Consider the following 21,276-nt stretch of genomic DNA (forward strand, 5'->3'; position numbering starts at 1 on the left):
GGAAGTACAACTTAAACTAATTGTTAATGATCCAAATACATTTAAAACTGGTTCGTAAACTCCTCAAAAACACAAAGCTCAGAGATCTTTCAAAGCCGGTTTTCTCCAGCATTACTGCCGTGGCTAAAAACACACACGTTCCTGACAACTGACTGCGTGCTCGGAATGTTTTGTCTTGGCATTGCCTTTCCATAGCTCACAAAATGAGATGGAAAAATACATTACTGCAATATATCTTTTTGGTGCGAGTCTGCTGGAGATGCACATTTCTCAGAGAACAGGGGTGTTTCCTAACAGAAGGCTGCAACTAAAAGTAAATCCCCAAACTAGCCTGTACACAGCTGTGTGCCACATGAGTATTTGGGGTGTGCAGCCAACTACCCCGGCAGCCATCAACTTTGTCCTCATGAGAAGAGTACAATTTTATTTTACTTTAAGAAGTGTACTCTTGGGGGCTACTCCCATCTCTTTATGGGGCTTATATTCTCCTGGTCGTTATATCTATCCCACGTCTTCTTCCAGTTAGGCTGAGAGCCTTTTCAGATGCAGCAAAGACTCTGAGTGGGAAAAAGAAAGGAAGAGAATGAAAAGCCAGTTAATTGAGCAAGAGATGATTGAAGCTTTTGTCCTGCGCTGAGTGGTGGGCGATGGTTACTGCAGGTTCTGGTTTTGGAGGGGATTTTTGCAAAGGCCAGAGCACATATGCTCAGCACAATGGACGTTGCTTGGGGAGAACCAGCTCGCCTGCTAACAGCTCAAGGGCTGAATTTTCACCTGCAGCTGGGGCTGAATCCACGTTAGGTTGTGACCAGCATTTTACAGATGTGATGTAAATGGAGTAAAATGTCATATTAGATCACGTCATCGAGGCAAAGTGAAAAGTGTATTGGTGCTATCCGATTAACAGCATAGTAAATTGAATGTGTTAGGTCTAGACAAAATTTGCTTTGGTCCCTAATTTTGAGCATACCTTCATTATTTTTAATGGATTGAAGCTGACAGGAGATTTGTGTAAGAAGATTTCACATAATTCTAATGAGAATCTGAGTCCTTTGTCGGCACGTGACAAAATCCCAAATCATTCCCAGAATTTAAGATGGTGTTAATGTTATCCAAGATTATTTACAGAATATTCTATAAATGGCTAAATGCTTCTTCATAATAATATAAAATGTTTGCGCCCTTGTATATGTGGTCTTACCAACTGGGGCTGTGAATATGTCCAAGCCCATTAGCCTTCGCTGTTACAGATGTGCTGGGTACATTCACCACAGTATTAATACTTAATAATTATTATTCAGTGACAAAACAAAATAGCAACCGGGTGAGAACTTTCTAAATGCCTTTGGGAAGCAGAAGCCCTGGAGGTTCTCTCCAGGTTTGCACCTGCTGCCTGTGGTGCTACAGCCGCGCAGGGAAGCGGGAAAGGGACCTTCGTTCTGCTCTGTGCTGCATCGGGCCGGTCCTGCATCACCCTGGCCTCACACTGAACTTTGAGACCCAAATTCCTCCTCAAACAAGAGACACTTGCTGTCTCTTCATCAAAACCCTGCAGAACCATGTTGCCTTGTGTCATATCTGGGCCATTAAAAGTGTGCCAGCTGCCTTTTCACCTCAGGAGAAGAAATGGCCTCCAAGGCTCACCTGTCTCTCGCTGAGGAGGAGGTGGGTTTTATTGACTCAAACACAGCTTGAGCACTGTACGCTCAGGTAATGCTGAGAAATAGCTAAAAGATGGATGCAGGAAGCCAGGTGAGAACTTTCTAAATTTCTCTGGGAAGCAGAAGCCCTGGAGGTTCTCTCCAGGTTTGCACCTGCTGCCTGTGGCGCCACAGCCGCGCAGGGAAGCGGGAAAAGGACCTTCGTTCTGCTCTGTGCTGCATCGGGCCGGTCCTGCATCATCCTGGCCTCGCACTGAGCTTTGAGACCCAAATTCCTCCTCAAACAGGAGACACTTACTGTCTCTTCATCAAAACCCTGCAGAATCATGTTGCCTTGTGTCATATCTGGGCCATTAAAGGTGTGCCAGCTGCCTTTTCACCTCAGGAGAAGAAATGGCCTCCAAGGCTCACCTGTCTCTCACTGAAGAGGAGGTGGGTTTTATTGACTCAAACACAGCTTGAGCGCTGTAAACTTGGGTAATGCTGAGAAATAGCTAAAAGATGGATGCAGGAAGCCAGGTGAGAACTTTCTAAATGTCTTTGGGAAGCAGAAGCCCTGGAGGTTCTCTCCAGGTTTGCACCTGCTGCCTGTGGCGCCACAGCCGCGCAGGGAAGCGGGAAAGGGACCTTCGTTCTGCTCTGTGCTGCATCGGGCCGGTCCTGCATCACCCTGGCCTCACACTGAACTTTGAGACCCAAATTTGTACTCAAATAGGAGATACGTGGTGTTTCTTCATCAAAACTCTGCAGAATCATGTTGCCTTGTGTCATATCTGGGCCATTAAAAGTGTGCCAGCTGCCTTTTCATCTCAGGAGAAGAAATGGCCTCCAAGGCTCACCTGTCTCTCACTGAGGAGGAGGTGGGTTTTATTGACTCAAACACAGCTTGAGCACTGTACACTCAGGTAATGCTGAGAAATAGCTAAAAGATGGATGCAGGAAGCCAGATGAGAACTTTCTAAATGCCTTTGGAAAGAAGAAACCCTCGAGGTGCTCTCCATGTTACCAGCTCCCGCCTGGCGCTGCAGGCACGCAGGGAAGGGCCAGTGGCAGGTCAGTCAGCCCCGGCGGACCCAGAAATGGGATTTTGTGCAGAAAGCAGCTCATTGGGCATTTCTCTCCATGAAAGGCAGCGAGGTGTAGTTCAGGTAAGGCCATTCCTGCAGGTACCTGCTCTTCCCCCAGCAATTGCTGGTGTGTACTAACCAGGCCTAGCTTTGTTAGCTCCTGCCTACGTCTGCGGGGGTCATTGCAATATCCTGCGTGCAGCTGTGAGCAAATGTAAACTTCTGTACTGGCAAGAAATGCTGCACGGAGTGTTTAATCCTTATTACATATGTAGCCTGTTTTCAATATCTTTCGCAATGCCTGTTCTGTTTTCTTGGAGCATGTAAGCGCTGCTGAAATTATATATTAAGAGGGAAACAGAGTTTTCCCGCTGTCTCAGTAGTAGGCTTCAAATTCTGGGGTTGTGGACGTGTATAAAATTTATCTTATCTATGTCTCACGATCTGGTGACTATTTAGCAATAACGGTCACCCACACGGTGTGCCGGGACACCACGCTGTTTGGTAATGAGAACTCCTGGAGATCTGTGAAGGCACCAATTAATCATCGTAGTGCCAATTAAAAAGGACATTAGAAATGCTGTCCGTGGCCATAAATCCATAAATCCTGCATAGATGTTCTTTCTCAAAGAGGAGTGCACTCAGATTTGCACACGTACGTGTGCTGCTTATTCCAAGTCAATATGACCTGGCAGAACAATTGGGCAAAATACGTTGGCAGTAGCAGTGAATTCATATTCTGCCCTATAGTTAGATCCCAAATTTATTCCAATCTGTTAAATCTTAAATGAGGTTTTGTTTTTCTAAGTGGAAAATAGTTCTTCCTGCGGCACAGTTATACCCAAGCTGTCATTGGAGTTGCACTGCGGTATTATCACGGTATGATTTTTAAGGCCAGCATCCGTGAAATCTTTTCAGAAGAGGGACTTTGTTATCCCGCAGTTCCTGCTGGGGGCCTGTGTGCCATTTAAGTCTCCAAGCACTCCGGTAATATAAAGAATTGTGAGTGGAGCAGGTACATTTTTACTTTGCGTTGTTTATTACTTTTAGTTTTGAATTATTTCTGTCAGCTGCTTATAAGTTTTTCATATTTCACTTGTTTGAATTGAGACATTTTTTATTCCCATTATGTGCATGTGGTGGTGTTTTGTTGTTTTGTTTAGTTTTTTCTCCCCCAAAAGTCCATTTGAAAACACTTGAAACATTTGTGAGACCAAGAGTAAAGTAGAATGCTGGTTTGTCCGTATTTGAACAGAAAGGTTTTTCATTAAGAAGCAGAGCTCTTGCTTTGAGCAAGGGTTTGAAAATTCTTAAGGTTTGTTGTTCTTTTTTTCTTGTAAAACATCTGTCTAAGCTGTTCAAAGTTACAACGGACTGAAAACCCCAGTTGTTTGATGCTGAGCGGAGGTGTTAATGTTTGAGAGCTGTGATCTGCAAGGGAATGGAGCTGGGTGGGACGGATCTGTAATAAGTGCAGCACCTTTATCACGAATCTGGAATTGAATTCAGGAATTTGCTCTGCTGTTAGCAAATAGCTTATGAAACACAGTAACAGATACATATTTATTGTCTGGTTATCACAGAGGATAATCTGCTGCCTCTGTCTTTTACTTCAATTGCTTAACTACCAGATTTTTGATAAGTGAATCTTTGGAACTGATGATATGCCTTTTGGCATCAACAGGCTGCTTCATAATGGGATATCACTTTGGCTCTCCTGTTTACAATTAAAAAAAGAAAACCCAAACAACCAATTTATGTTAAAAAAATAATCATCCAAACAAACCAATTCCTATATTTTTTTCCAAACTCCAAAAATTGCATACGGAGGCTGTGCATTAGAAGAAAGTCAGAGTTACAATCACTTGCACACCTTTGCTTAAGTTTTTCTCCTATGGGTATCACCATTCAGTTTTTAGTGATGTGATCATAGAGCCCAAAAGATTTTTTTGACCATGAAAACGAGGATGATATTAAGAATTTTGCATTCAGAGCAAAATCTAGAGTATGTTACAAGACAGCCAGAAATTACAATAAAGCTATTAACTTTCTATTAACTATCATTCAGGGGGAGCCCGTGTTTGTCACTTACATTGGGGCAGAAGAAAAATGCAGCTTGTGGACAAATGTTGGAGTTTAAAAGGGTGAAAATTTGGATGAAGTCTTTGTAAAAGTAAAGGAACATAGAGCTTGTATCTGTTAAAAGCAAATTTTAAAATGAAGCCTCTTTCCTGCCCTTCAACTTAAAATCTTGCGATTATCTTAAATCCCAAAATGTGGCTTCATTGTTCATTTCTTTTTTACCGGAATGTAAAAGAACAGGAACTTGAGGTTTTAGTGTATTAAAAAGATATATAATCCTTTTTCATTATAACTTCTGGTAGTGTTTTAATTAAAGTTATTAGGAGAACCATCACATGCAACACATTTTAAAATTCTTGTGCCATGTGCTAGGAGTATCTAGGAAAGGGATTATGTGCATAACTTGTTCACTCGCAGTGAAGCAGACTGGATTTTGTTATTCGTGACTATTTATCACCTGCAACTTGGTCATGTGTTCATATGTGGGTAAGAGGAAGAACCTGTTTTTCTGTGTTCTTCGCAGTTCATAATCTATTTAACAAATTGAGACTGTTTTTAGCAAAGCTCAGTGCTGTTTCTTCATACCAAAAGAAACCTCATTAAAGAAAGCTACATAAAATTTGACCGCCCAGTTAAAGGTATGACCAGGAAAACTGTTTTTTATGCCTTTTGTGTTTTTCTCAAAGAGTTTTCATTATGTCACTAAAACTGGGTCAAATGTATAAGTATGAGCAATAGAGGGTGAAGTTTCATACATTGTACTGGTTGAAAGGTTTGGGGTTTTAACCTCCAACAGTTTGAATGAGAAGAAGATGGAGGAAGGAATTGGGGAGGTTGTCCCCAGGAATTGTAATATAACGTTTATTTGTGTAAATTTTGAAAAGTGTAAAGTGTAAGGTTTTAGGGAGATGTTTTAGAAGTCGAATGGCATTTCCACCCACACCTTGGCCTCCATGTCAGACAGGGGTGTCACCACTTCAGCAGCTGCCGCTGCAGCTGACCTGGCTTTGAATGGAAAGATCTTGGTGATTGACATTTAAACAAAATGTTGATTTGTTTACATGCCATGTGGTCCCAGTGGACTCGTTTAGATCACCAGGTGCCTTGAAAAACCAAAGTCTTTGACCGTTATAAGGAATTTGGGCAATTTTCTGTTTATTCTTTGTACTATCTTCCTCCAGCAGATCTGATTCGCTTTTAAGGTCTCTTTAAATAGGTCTTTTTGCTTTCATATTCAGTTAAGAAAAAAGTTAAACAGGTGTCTAAATTCAGCTAAAGTTACTGGGTATAAGCACTTCAAACCCATTTATTAGGTGAAGTAGGTTTGCTGTTCAGAGAGACAAGTGTCCCCCTTAAATAATAGCATGGCTGGCTTTTCTACTGGGAAAAGAGGAGGAGTTGTTTGGTTCTGTGCTCTTTCGGAACAGTTAGTAAATAATGTCACTTGACTTCTTCATTTATCTTTTTTTTTTTTTCCTTGATTTTGTCATTGAAATCTGATTTACCAGCCATTCTGAAAGCAGATGGGAAAACCTGTTCAGAAGCCCCTTTTCTCTTTTTCATTTTTTAAGCCCTCAGGATCTCACCTAATTTCAAGGTGTGTGGAAAGTGCCTGTGGCCTAATTTCTTTTACCAAAACAAGAAACATCCATTCAGGAATCTGGGTTTTCTTCCCATATTTTCCCCAGATGAATGGATCTCAAGTTTCATTAGCAAAAATACAATAAATTAAATTTATATTGCTATGACTGTATGAAAGAGAGCATAAAATAAATTCATACTTCTTCCCATCTGTGCTTGGTACAAGCATTGAGATACTCATAATGAAAATTAGGTCCAAGTGTTTCAACAAAAGCAAAATTTTGTCATTTCTTATTACACAAAAGCAAAGTATTTATCTTGTATTCGAAGGTTTATAGATTCCATGTGAAGAAATTTCTGCCCATTAATGCACATTATTAGTGAATGCCTCTGGTTCATATGAGAGTTTTGTATATACGAACCAGTATTAATAGACTTGTGTTTATGAATTTTTCTAAAGTGTCTGCAATAGTATGAATGTCCTGTGGGTGTTTTGCAATACCAGCATTTCAGCAGAAAGCCCAAGGTCAGATTTTATACAGTATACTTTGGATGTTTCAGCTGATTATAACATGAAATAACTATATAGAACTTAATTAAGTAATAGAATTATTTGAAAAGGTATTATAGGTAAGTCGTGTAATTTGTATTTGTTGAAGTGTTATAAGATGCTGAATCTGAAAGGATTTAAAACGTTGCAGTGTATGAGTGAATGTGTTGCTGTGCTTAGCTGTGTCGTGCTACTCTACCATATAATGTACCTATAATTTTTGATTACACGGCCATTGTAATCTCTCAGTATTGCGCCCATCAGGGGCAACTTCTGCAGCGCTTTCAGTCTTTGAGTGAATGAAACTCTTGGCTTGACAGAATGTTTCTGAGAAACCCAGAGAGCCCTGTGGGAACTGGTTTAAAATCCAAAGTTACTGGAAGAAATGTCCCTCTAGGTGTCAAGGGTCCCTATGGCGAATTTAAGTGCGCTTTTTGTTTCCTTGTCGACAAGATTAAAATGGAGCTATTGCCCTGAGAAAGTGGAAGACGGTGGCCACGCAGCAGTTTGCAGGAGAGGTGGGTGAAGGTGCCCGGGAAGCAGGAAAGCTGGTGTCCGTCGCCATCCCCCTGCACAACTGCATGTTAATGGGCTGCTCTGCACGGCGATACAGGCAGGTTTTGAAAGTGGGGAGAGCAAATAGCTGTCACTGAGTTTATTCCCATTATTGCTTCTGCAAAACCCAGGGAAGCCTCTGATCATTTACTCCTGGCAAAAACATTCGTCTAGTTTTTACTGCCTCGTGTTGGGCAAAGTGAACAAGCGTAAAATTGAAGTAGGGACAAGAAGAGGGGAGGAGGAAAGTCCTAGAGAGCAAGTTACACAATGCTAGCCCTTAAAGCCTAGAAAAAAAAGCTGCTTAGAATTGCTGAGTATGAAGCACAGATCGCCTGGGTCAGCTTTCCCGCATGACAGCAATAAGCACGTGACCAATAATTGAAGCCGACAGAAGAGGTGTTGGAGAATACAAATATGCCTGCTCTGTTCTGCTTATGCACTCAAAATGCAATACGTAACCTGGACTTCCCTGGCAGCGCTGTGTCTCTCCCATCCTCTCGTTTGATGAGTGTCTTCCATGTGAAAGCGCAGCCTTTCTGGTCCTTTTTGCACCCTGTGCACTCTGTGAAATGCGCCGTGCGCGGGGGATTTGTTAAGAGATGCATCGGGACCTAACGTGTCGCAGGCAGACTTGTTACTGATGAAACACAGTTGACAGAAAGGATCAGCTCGAACTGAGAGATAGAAAGGTATAGTCGTATTTTTAAAGGAAGATCATGGTGTAAAATTTTGATTATTTATTGTGCAAGGAGATAGTCAGGGCTTTGTGTTACTAGGGATTCTGTACCCTAGAAAACTGGCAGCAAATTCAGCCCGGTGCTGCCAAACTGTACTTCAGGTTTCATATGAAAAAGGTGGAAAAAAGCAAAACAAACAGAAAACCTGCAGCTGCAGAGAAAATACTCAGAAACTCAGTGCGACCAGAGTTGCGCTCTTGTCTTGAGTCAGCAACCAGCTTGAAGTGATACCTTTGAGAAGAGCGAACTGCACTGGTCATTTAAATGTGTGTGGGCTATGAAGTCTGACATGTTTACACAGCAGCTAGCTCGTTTCTGTGCTGCTTTTGCAAAACCTCAGTGTAATGCATGCTGTTTCAGAACGTGTTTTCTGGGGACAGAAGAAGAGAACCAGAAGGAGTATTTGTTATTTTTCTTGTAAATTAGAATTAATGTTAAACTTCCCTTCCTCTCTTCTTCTTCCTCTCACTCTCTCCCATTCCTCATGCCCGCCCCCAGAAAAATTGTGGAGAAACAAAGAAACAAGGGGTATTTTCTTTGCTCACCGGAAAAAGCTTTAGTCATATCCGGACTCCTGAAAAAAATCAAAACAAAACCCCCTTCTTCCCTCTAACTCCTACAGTCTCCTTAGTGCCATATGCCCCAACTTACAATTATCCAGCTTTTAATACATTCCACTTCTGCTCTGACAGCTATACAATGTACCACAGTTGCACAGAGGCAGAAGGCAAATCTGTGAAGCACAAAGGATAAAGAATTTGCTGACAGTTTAAAACAAATGTAGTGAATATGGAAGTAAATAACGTAAGTGAAACTGGAATACTGATGGTATTTTTTTCATTTCTGTATGTCTGTCTAAACATGTCTCAAATTTTACCTTCACAATACTGTGAATTTCCCATTTGGTGTCAGCTCCACTGAATTTACTTTTAAAAGGCTGCAAGATATGAGGGATCTTGTACTTGGTGCTCATCATCACCCTGAGGAACCTGTAAATCAGTGGAACAGTCGTACGGTTATATGGAGCTCAACATTATAAAAACACTGTAATTTCTAATAATTAGTACTGGGTAAGCCTCACAAGGTTTACTTAAGAGTTCCCTTGCATCAGATTCATATCCAAAGCGTATCTGAAGTATCTGAACTGTTTAAGGAACTGAGAGGAAACATGGAGTGTTTCAAAAAGATGGACCTGGTTTCAAGGATATAGTGATTTCAGATTGAGTCCATCTTTTTGAAACATCCTATACTTTGTCATTGTGTAAGGCAGAAGACTTGTGTATGAAAGGGCATGGGGATTGGGAAATAATTACCAGCTCTGCATTTAATTTGAGTCAATGAAAATGCCAGAATGATTGAAGTGTTTGTGCTGCAGATCAAGGAGTTAGATTGGAATAGGGTAATCAGAACCAGGGACCATCTTTCTTAAGTCTTTTAATATTTCTTAGGGAGGAGAGAATGGAGAACTGTCAGAGTATGGCAAGGGAGTGTTGGAAGGAAAATCAGGATCAGAGGTCACACCTGTGTGAAGCGATGGTTTGAAAATGACAAGTAAGAATAGAAATATGCTTCACTTGGCGGTGATGAATGGGTTCCTTGACCTGAGGAGGAAGACTAAAGGTGGCTTTGCGCTGTGGAGATGGTAATTTGATAGTGGCAGTTACAGGTGAGAAAGTTTGCTGTTAAAAATATGGTGGAAAAAATGGCTGGTCTTAATTATATATGGGTACTCATGCCCCTGGGCCACTGCACTTTTCTGCAGTGACATTGTGACACTTTCTGTTTGCCATTTTTTTGTATTTTCTGTGTGGTTCTCCCATCCCCAGTTTCTCCAGCTGTTCCCAGTATGACTTTTGCTTTGTGTGTGTGCTTATCTTCAGCGTTGGAGCATCCTGGATCACTCGCCTGCCCCTTTCCTCTGGCACCACGAAAGTGCTCAACTGGCCTTGTTAAGCTGACAAGCAAGACTCAGAGAGTCAGAATTGCCGTACCTGGGTCTGTACATGTAGTTTGCATGACGTGTGAGGTGGGGTCATATCTTGTATCCCTAGGGCAGGGAAACATTTGCCAATGGCCTATAACTTTGCCTCTCAGCAAGCAATAAATGCCAAGAGTCTTGTCAGCTTTTTACATATTAAGGCAAAAAGCATGTTATGGGCTGCTGGCTGCTTCTGTTCAAACACCGAGTGCGGATTTTCAGGTTAGTAGAGGGCTGTTTGCTTAAAAGAGGTTCCGATCGAGATGAATTATGAAAATGTCAATAAATACCACATTTTAAAAGGTAATAAACTGAATATTAATGTTGAAGGCAGAGCTCCAGGCAAGCATTAGCCGCAGCCTGAACCACCTACCTTTATGTACCTTGTTCCTCCGTAGCACTCAGCACGATGAGCCGAAGCAGCCCTGGACCCCAGACGGGAGTTCTTAAACACATAAATAGTCAAAAATGCTCCACAGACACTATATTGATGGATTTTATTCCTTTGTGCGTGAGTTTCAGTCGTAATTTCCCATGCGCGTCCCTCATTCGCATGTGACATCAATCCGTTTTTTGGCTAAAAATACGTAGGACATTGCAGTTTAGTATGGTGCAATTCATCTTACGTTTGGACACCCTGATGCCAACCTTTATTTTGTTTTCAAATACTGTGTGCAGAAAATTGGAAAACATAAATAGCGAAATGCAGTGTCTAGTATAGTTCTTCTGCAGTTCTTTGTGAAAATGCGCTGGAGATTTCTTCTAAAGATTTCAGCTAAAAAGTAAATAATCTTTTCATATATCAGCTCAGGGTTGACTTGCTTGCCCCCCAGTCAGGAGTTACCTGCTGCTTGCCCAGTTCTGATCCATACGCTATTACAAGCCCTGTTTAAAGATGATCACTCATGATCACTCATATCCATATCCATAGGTCTGGACTTGAAGTCTGATTAGTGTTTAGACATCGCTTTGAGATAATGATAATGTGCCTTTTAATTAGCATCAATATTTCTAATCTTTTGGGAACCAATAATGTGTTCCTTTTTTACTCCCTGACTGTTGACAGATGGCCACTTATTAAACATCATTAAATTCTGACATCAATCATTTTTGTGCTTTTTAAAATATGTTCACCATTTCAATGAAATGATGTATAGAGGAGGAAGGCTTTTCATGCCAGATTTGATGCCGCACTGTGACAGCGTTTGGTGGAGGCCTTGTTTTTTAAGATGTTATGAGTATAATCTCCAAGGCTTTGCTAAATTGTAATTTCGGTGTACATGCATATGTTCAAAGAGGCTCTTGTGTGGAAGTAGCCTGAATGCTTTTTTGAGACAAAGCCACTATTTAAGCATTTAGAAATTGGAACTTTTGAGAAGCCTGTGCTTATGCGCAGAACACATTTCATGCATTTACACAAGAATTCATACTCTGTGTGTTTTTGTGAATGCCGTGAAAAAGCGAAGATGCTTTATTTGCCTTAATGCATTCTTGGCTAGAACCTCTAATTTGTTATTTGTGAAACTTTGTTTAATGGGTACAATTACGATCTGCATTGTGTCCTTGCTCATCTTAATAGCAGTATTAATTTGCAGGAAGGGACAAAAATTATCTTGCGGTGTTATCAAGCAGTGTTTAGGCTTTCTGAATGCTAATTAATTCAGAGCTCAAATGCTGTACCTGCTGTTTAAAAGGCTGGCAGCTTGTATTCATCACCTGAGTGACAGCTGTTGCAGCCTTTTTTGCTCCTAAAAAGAGTGGGGAAGATTAACTCCTTCCATGCTAATGGCTGCCATAGTGGTGGTGGAATTGATACAGTCAAAATCTAAATTTGCAGATTTTTGGCTTCAGAGATTTGCTGATTTTGATAGTATTTTAGAGAAAGAATTGGTGGCAGCATATTGTTAAGAGAAATCAATAAATATTTGTCCAGTAGACTGTTTTTCTGGACAAGGGAAAAAAAAGAAAAGCCTTTTTGACATTTGATGTCAGAACCAGCTCCTCTGTATAACTACAATATTGCCAAGTCAGATTTGACCATTTATAGCAAGTGTGGAATCTAAATAATATTTCTTTTAGAGTTAAATATTATTTTCTAATGTTTACTGTCAAGGAAAATATTTATTAGTTGCAATTCAATTAAATGCTAACACCATTTAAATGTCACACAATAGTAAAGAATAGTTTTATATTTTATATGCTGCGTACAATGATTGTTGAGTTATTTGTTAAACTGAACTCCTCTACACGGGGAAGAAATGGTAGTCTGTAGTAATAAAAAAGGGAGCTTAAAGGCCTGCAAGTAATTTAATTTAATCTGAGAATGAGGAGCATCTGGTATAATGCAGGTTCAGATGCAGGTTTGAGAGGATTACACAGTTTGCCTGAATGATTGAGGAGGTGAGATAGGAATATCGGATTACATTCCTTCTTTTCCACTGAGGAACAGATAGCTGAAGTATATGGTAACTCCATCCCTCCATTCCCTCCTGCCCCAAATATAAATATTTTAATTGTACTACATCTTCTTTTTGGAGGAACCATGAGACAAATCAACAGTTGTCTTGTGCCAAAGGGCATTGCTTAAATACTGATACCAAACAAAATGCCACAAAAGATTCCAGTTAATATTTTAGGATAATTCAAGGGTTTTTGCCTTTTCCTACTTTAAAGATCTATAAAGTCTGACATGTGTTTTGCTACATAAGAATTTCGGAAATACGGATGTACAGTAGACGTGTCGTAATAATTACAAAATTCTCATTCTTGTTTTGGAGGTCCTATATCTTTAGGGAGACGCAGGGTGGACTTGACTAATGCCTCTGGGCTTTGATTCTGCTCACATCAGTTTTCACGCGTTCTGATTCAGTAAATCTCATTAAGCACGTGTTTCACTTCCAGTATTCACTGAAAGTTCTGTTGACTTCAGGAGCAAATTAAGCACATGCTTAAATGTTGTTCGGAGCCTTAGGGGAAGGTGATTAAACTAAAGAACAAAGCTATGCTATTAAGATATTTTAACTCATTGAAATCCAGTAGATTTTCTGATCCTGGGTCACTGAATACTCTGTGTTTAAAGTAAAACAATTACCTTATAGTTGGCTGGCTCTCTTGTGCAGCTCAGAACACCAACATCAGTATATTAGCTGGGTATTTCTGCTGTGACAATACATTTCCTTTTACTTTTGACCTACTGTTCTATTCTTATAAATAATTGGTGATTATAATGAGTGACTGAAAACATAATGGGGAATAAGAAGGTTTCCAAGCTTGTTTATGAAGTATTTTTGAAAATGACAATATTTTTTCAGGAATTGTTGTCTTATTCCAAGTTACTCAACCATCTTTTGTTATTACTCATTAACTTCGAAGACATTTTTAGTCTCCACACACAGGAATGATTTTTTTGAAGCTCTAGCCATATTATCTTAGCGTTCTTTGTGTGTGGACATTTTCAGTGTTAATTTATGGTGGAGTTTGATACAGAGTAATTAAGAATTATGCTTTGACAAGACTGAGATGTAGTCTTTGAATTAGCGTGTAAGATGCTCTAATGAGCCCAGCAAGTATTAGGAAAATGCACTGCAGCATGTACTTCTGCCCTTCATATGTTGTTTATTAAAAAGTCCCTCAAATTTTTAGAATCTTGTGAAATACTTTCTGTAGGGGAGATTTGCTGCTCTCTAACCCATGGGGAGAAGTTTCTAAAATAACCCCATAATGATTCAGAAACCAGAAGGTTGTGTGAGTGTTCGGGGGGGTGGAGGAGGCAGCAGGAGGCTACATGGAAGGCTTTTGGGTGTTTTTTTCTTCTTATTTAGTTTCCCATAGAGAAAATTATCAGCCCAAGACTGGAATATTTTGGGAGGCTGAACGTGGCATCGTTAGCTTTCCCCAGTTCCTGTCCTGGAACAGTTACTGTGTGTGCGAAATCATGAGCTCATTGAAATCCTGCAGTGAGTTATTTGGACTCTGTCTGCAGCTTCTTGAAATAAATCTGAGTGATAAAGCTACATAATTGTTGCTACCGCGGTGTTAAACTCTTGCGATGATTCAGGCTCGGTGCGCTCACCGAGTCAGACCAACAAACCATCGAGTCCGCTGACTCATGTTTGCTTCTTGACCTTTTGGCAAAGATCAAGCGTAGCATATGTTTCTATCAGTTTAATATCTGTCATGTCCTCAACTTGAGGATTTTATATTAAATGAGTTTGGGGACTGGGAAATGTGCTTGGAGCTTACACCATCCTCTCCATGCATGAAACCTGCTATTGCTGTGTTTCTAGAATGGTATGAAAAGAAAAAGGAAAAAAAAAAAAAAAGGCAACAAGGCCCCTAATGAGCATAGATGAGTGCAAAGGGAAGAGCCAGAAGCATAGATTATCCTTCTCTAAAGTATTCCTTTAATCTCCACCTATTTTCAGCTCAGGGGTTTTCCTGAGCCTCAATAAAACCCCTGTGAAAAGAGAATAAAATAGCATTTCTGATTGCATTTTAATCTTTCATTCACTGTCTACTCAATCCATATTAGTATATTTTGTAATATCCAGTGCTATAACATCAGGGTATCACTTTCAGGACTGGGCATTACCTTGCACTGACCGATATGGTTACCCCCATCCTTGGCAAAGAGAGAGTGTTGCATCACCATTGCTCTTTATCTTCACTGACCACTCTTACAGATGCTGTTTTTCTGAAAAAATAGATAAAATGTCAATCAGAAATAACCCCAAAATCCAAAAAAAGAAGAAACTTACTACATCATGGTGGAATGGTGCATGTAGGATTCTATTTGGGTTGATGAAAGACCATTGGAAAGTCATAGATGCAGTTGATACCTTTGAGGAAACACTGCTGTCACAAGCGTTTAAAACATATTTTGAAATGTGCCCCAAAACTATGGAGAGTTGGGGTTGACTCAAACATTTTTGATGGAAGAAACCCCAGCTTATGCTGTTTTACAAACTGGAGGTCCAGAACTGTTCCTACGTGTCGCAATCGGTGGCGAACCAATTTGCTTTTATTTGGCCTGTACCATAGTTACCGCTGAGGTCTATGTAATGCAGCAGGTGATGACAAGCGTGGTTTATGACATCTTTAGAAACAGAATCAAGCTATTAAATGGCAAGCTGATGTGACAGGGTGAAAATTGGAAGTTGTATTGGAAGCAAAACGAATGTAGTTCAGATAGAAAGTGATCAAAATCATTTCTAGGTGACATAAGAATTTGACCCTTCAAGGAGTTCTTACTAAATATGTGAGGTAATACAGAAAGAAGGAACCTATGTCATTGTAAATTAGTGTCCTTGAGTTAAGTCTCATTACCAAGACACCTTCAGTTTTTTAATTATTTGACCTGCCATGGTTAATAAAAAGAAAGTTAATGTGGTGTGACATTTTTGGTGGTAGCTTGGTGAGCAACCAAATTAATTGCAATAGAATAGTAGTTTCCAAAAAGAACCCCAAACTTTCTGTTCCTTGCATTTTGAATCAGCTGATGATTTCTTAGTTATTATTTATGTTCTCAGTACTTAAATTAGGACATGTTAAAGCTGATGCTCTGGGGAGGGGAATAAATCAAGTGTTTGTAAATTGAACTATTTTAATGTTGATATTTAATGGAAAATGATAAATTTAAAATTTCTGTTTGGAACCAAAAAATAATGTCTACAAGATAGAAATCCACTGCAGCAAAATACCGTCTTATTACTATGTGTGCTACGACGCTCACAGGTTATTGTCAATATGCGGTGTCTACTGGCGAGGAAACTTTTGTTTGTCATGGGAACAAAATGATTGCTCCTCATTTTTCTAGACTGCTGAGTTCTTTAAGCGAAAACCATTTTGAACCTGGAATAAATATTGATTCTCTCTTTTCGCTCTCTGAGAAAATTAATTTAGTGTGAGTTATATTCACCCAGGTGAGGTGAGGGCAGCTCAGGACCCCACAGGCTACTTAAACCTGTGACATGGGCCGGCATTCAAGAGCATCTTCATTACCCCGGGGTCAGCACATACGTGCTGGTTCTTTTGAAGAGCGTCTCCTGGGGCAGAGCAAGGGAGGATTCGTGGCCCACTTGTCTACAGCAATAGGACTGCAGGCTTTCTTTTTTTCTAGCCAAAACCGCGTAGAATCCATCCTGCCCTCTTCCCCCACTTCTGAGTGGTTCTATACCCCAAAACCAGGTGATCTATGTGAAGCCAAAGGCACTAGTGCATTTGTGCCTTCCAGAGGCAGCCAGGGGAGAAACATAAAGATCTGTGTTTTGCTGTGCTGATTTTCAGCATGCAGAAATGCATTGGGGGAAAAGTAGAGAGGTTTGCGATAGCCAAGTCTTGCTTTTGTGTGTAAGTAGAAAGCACAGAAGAGAGAATACATTGAGATAATGCATGGAAATGTGTTTACAAAACTCTGCATCCATCGCTTACTTTGAGCTGATGGGGACATATGTGCTTATCCTTCAAGAGGGGCTCAGTGGCATTTTCTTGATATGCACATTGAAAGAAATGGTGAGAGCCATGGGAAGAGTTGGACAGATTTCTTGAAAGAATTGAATGCTTCTGCTTCCTCCTCTTTGCAGTTCTCTTAAGAAGACATTGTTGTGAGAATCATAGAAGGATTTGGGTTAGAAAAACTTTCTAAAGTCATCCAGTGCCACCCCTGCCATGAGTAGGGACATCTTCACCAGATCAGGTTGCTCAGAGCCCCGTCCAACCTGGCCTGGGATGGGGCAGAAACATCTGAACCTTTGTGCAGATGACTGCGTGTGCCTCTTGCTATCGTAATGTTCTATACCAGTCTGCGTCCTTAGCAAATTCAAAACATAAGCCCACGTTACTGTAAATTGTCACGCAACAGCAAAATTTCCACTGCTCTGACTTAAAAATTAGCTTCCATTAGTCAATTAACAATTAGACCATATAGGTAAGATTGCTGGGTTCCCTTTAGAGAGTGATACCTATGGTGCCTTGAATTGACTATTTATAAAAGCAACAATTATAAAAACAATTATAAGAAATCGGTTTAGTGGAATTCATTGTAACATGATAAACTTTCCTCTTTGTTAAATTCTGTGTAAGTTTCTAACATGCTCAATCACTGGATATTATTGTGAAACTATTTTTTTTTAAACTTATGTGCTGTACACTGGTCTTTGTGTTATAGCATTGGCCATTTCCTTAGTAAAATGTTTTGAAGAGATGAAGAAAAATGATAAGGATTGTACATCCCTAAACCAACGTTAACTGTACATCTCCAGTGTGAAGTTACACACTTCTGTCCCAAAGTCAGTACTATTGAATTGATGTTGAATTCACATTTGATTTCATTTTTTCTTTTTGACTCCTTATATTTGTTTTTTTAGACATCCAGCACAATCAAAAAATAAACAAAAATGACCTAACATATAAATATACCTCAGTTCTTCTGTGCCTCAGACAGAGCATAATCCTGCTATTGATTTTCTAAAAACAGTCAGGGTTGTTTGAGAAGGTTTTAAGTTAAAATGGGGCCTTTCATATGGCCTCTATTATCTCCCCTCTAGGGAATGCATTTCGTTAAAGTGACGATTTATGAGATTCAGTACTAATGTCAAACTTCGTTCTGCTGTATGAAGTAACACAATTAAAACACCAAAATAGCAGAACAGAAGCAGTGAAACCTTGTTGAACTTGTAGATATTTCCACATAGGTGATTTAAAATTTGATGGAACAGTGATATGAGTGTTTGAGGCATGTCCATGTAAGATGTAAGAAAAACAAGCCTTAAGCAGCTAGACTCTTTCCCTCAAAAGGATTTTGTCCGAAGAAGAAGATGCAATATTTATGTGCAGTAGCAGCTGGATATTCTTTAGTATTGTTTGAAGTTTCCTTATAGTTAAGTCTCTGCATGATTGGAGAATAGATACAAATCAGGCAACAGTTTGTCCCATTTGTGTGAAGTGGTCTTCCAGGATAAAATTACAATTCATTTCATTCTAAATGCTGTATTCATTTGGGAGTAAATTAATTAAGGCTGAGCTGATAACTGTCTGCTGCTGTTCTGCAGTCATGACGTGGTAGCACACCAGGTGTCTACACACAAAACTCATTCATACATCAAAAAAAGAAATAAAGTGCCAGTGCCTGTTGGTTCTAGAGCTGTTCCATGATGCTTTATGTGAAGGACTTAATTCTGTGTTCAGATGCAGATGAACGTGATGGAAATCAAACATCCTAAAATGACTGTTTGGAGTTCCTTCAATGGTCTTTACTGATGGTCGGGACGTATTTGGAGGTTTTATCCGTGGGATCATGATATGAATTGTGTAGTTACTCTGTATATTCTGGAAAAAAAGGTGATTTCCTTTTTCTCTTTGAGGGGAAATGTCAAAGACCGTCTGTGTTTGAAACAGTCAGGCAATGGAGCACTGCACACGAGCTTTCCATCGAGCTGTACAAGGTCCTTGACTTGATGTTTGCATGTCTTTAAACGCTATTGCTTTCTATGCTTATTCGAGTCATCTTGCATCATTTTCTGTTGAATTATTTTTCTGCCCTAAAATTGAACTAATTGCAAAGCAGTTTCATAGAACAATATTGAATGCAAAGGTGTATGTTTCTACATAAATGTTCTTTTGTGTGAGTTCTCTGCAATATTATCTCAATGAAGCGGATAGAATATCAAGTGCTGAATCTTTTGAAAATGCTTTCAAGTAAGATCTTCAAGCAGATATTATGAGGAATGAACATGGCCGGAGCTTAATCATAAACTTTTCCTTTTCCTGACAGTACTGACATTTACGTGTTTCAAGACAAACAGATGAATCATAACTAATGAGTTGTTTTGATCATTAACGGTGTTAACACAAAACTAAGGCTCGTGTATTTTGACCCTATACTCCTGATTTAACTGGAAAAGCCTGAAAGCTGATGTTTTGCAAAGGCTTCTAAACTGCTCCAGAAGTTGCTCCGTTCAGTCAGATTCAGCCTGGGGTGACAACCATGGGTGACTACGCAGGGCAATCCATCATCCAGGGGACATTTGCTGGCATGGAGCACTGGAAGCTGAATATTTAGTAACACCCTTTTTCTTTTTTTCCCCCATTTCTTTCTCGTGGAGCTTTACCGATGGCTCTTGCTGTGAGGGAAATTGAGCAGTAGCCTGTGATCCCGGTAAGTCTGGTTCACAGCAGGCTTTTGAGTTTTAGAGGCTTTCACAGCGCTATGTCTGCACTTCTTACTGGCTGCTTGATCATCCAAATATTCTCCATGAGAACAAGAAAAGGAAATGCATGTGAAAGAGGATTGAAAAGGGAGATGCTAAATATAGAAAGTAAAAAGGGAAACCTCAAGCAGATTGAAGTTGAAAATACTTACCTGTTCCTGTTTTACTATCCCTATATTTTTATATGAAGAGCAACGTAAAGGAATATGGGGTTTCAAAGAACCTATGACATGTTGTTAGATGCTGGTACAAGATTTCGATTCTAAAGTTGGCTTCCGATAGTCAGTTTGGGAGGCATGATATTAAATATTTCTCTGGGGAGTAGTACTAGACTTTGCATGTAATTCAACTAAAGCATCAAATTTAGTCCTTGAACCTCCATGTTTTTGTGATTTAAAAAATATTTTGCTGTATGTAGGGCTTTTTTTCTTTTTCAAAGTGGATATCTAACCCACAGGCCACATACAAGCCTTGAAGTTTAACCTTTTCATTTTACTTGACACTCTAGAAGAAGACAAGGGGGGAATGCTGTCAGAGAGTTTTCACAGAGGATGGAGAGTGGTGGTGGTGAAGGGGATAATGACTTCAGCTCTGATTTTCTTCCTCCCACTGCAACAAGGCATCTGTATTCTCTGCTGGGTGCAACCAGCCTGCACGAAGCTTTTCGTTCCCGCAAACCGCAAGTAAGTCAGCAGATCATCTGGGGAAATTAAAGAGACATCAGAGCTGGACTGGTGACGACCTGTTTAAAGAAGAAAAAAAGAAAATAAAAAGTGTGGAAGGATGGTGAAAGGGAATGGTGGGAAGGACGCAAGGAAGGATGTAGGTTTACCTCCATCTGCAGTGTTGTAAAGATAATACTGCTGTGGTATCAGGTGCCACGAGCTGCCAGCCAGCTGTAGCAACAGATCTTTGCCTTCTATTTCACATAGGAAGGGCAGAGCTCATTCGAAAATCAACTTGCATGTGGTTTGTACTTCTGATGGTGGGGAAGGAATAATGTTTCTTGGCTGAGATTAGCTGAAGTCTTCTCTTACCATATAATGGCTTATTATAACATAGTATTCAGGCAAATGCGTATAGTGTAACTGTATGTCAATTATTTTGTCTAATAATCAGACTCTTCATTTTGTGCTGGAGAAACAAATGCCTTTTTCAATTACTTTATGCTGTATTCTTTAAATTAGGTGGTCTATAGGCTGCATATAAACAGCACTCTCCAGTATTATTTCAGAAAATGAATAGCACATGTGATGCCCACACTCATCTACAAGAGAAACTGCAGAGTGACATAGGTTCTTGTTATTTGCTTCCATATGAACAGCTCCGAGTAAGTGAGCGTTGTCAAGAAATACTCATTTGCTGGGTTGTGGCCCGGGAAGGCTGTGTGTCTGTTTGACGTGCTCTCATCGGAGAATTGCTTATCCATGCCTGATCCTGACTGGTTTCACCTTCCAAAAGAAACGAGCGTAGGTCAAAAGTTGGCAAGACGGATTGAAAAGTGTTTCCAGCTGATGGAAACGCTTTTGGTAACCAAGTGGGGGAATTTGAAATCTAATCTATTCTCAAGGGAAAAGCAGCAAATAGTACGTGTTTCAACATGAACAAGCGATGCCAGTATCCGAAGTGCTGACATACATGAGTTTTTTGAATAGCAGAGACTGTGAATCAAATACTTCTGCATGAGAGGTACAAATACAAAATATCTTCTTTAATGGACCGTGATATGCCAGGAGAACTTTCCTGTTTACCAGGTCACTGCAGTGCTAGTGGCCAGACCTGCATGTGGATGTCTCCAGGCTCCCTGTCCTCCTACAGTTCTTATGTTCAGGGATATTGGCATTCCTAATTTCTCA

At 40.1% G+C, this 21,276-nt stretch overlaps 1 protein-coding gene and 1 non-coding gene across 4 annotated transcripts in view; both read left to right on the top strand.

The window, feature by feature from the left end:
* MACROD2 (mono-ADP ribosylhydrolase 2) overlaps nucleotides 1-21,276 on the top strand; it is an 854,364-nt gene that overhangs the window by 371,232 nt on the left and 461,856 nt on the right. The window lies entirely within an intron of this gene.
* LOC136100700 (U2 spliceosomal RNA) lies at nucleotides 14,326-14,516 on the top strand. Its single transcript, XR_010651237.1, has one exon. It is a non-coding gene; the product is annotated as a U2 spliceosomal RNA (small nuclear RNA).

This window comes from Patagioenas fasciata, chromosome 3 (assembly GCF_037038585.1).
Source record: "Patagioenas fasciata isolate bPatFas1 chromosome 3, bPatFas1.hap1, whole genome shotgun sequence".
Classification (NCBI taxonomy): Eukaryota; Metazoa; Chordata; class Aves; order Columbiformes; family Columbidae; genus Patagioenas; species Patagioenas fasciata.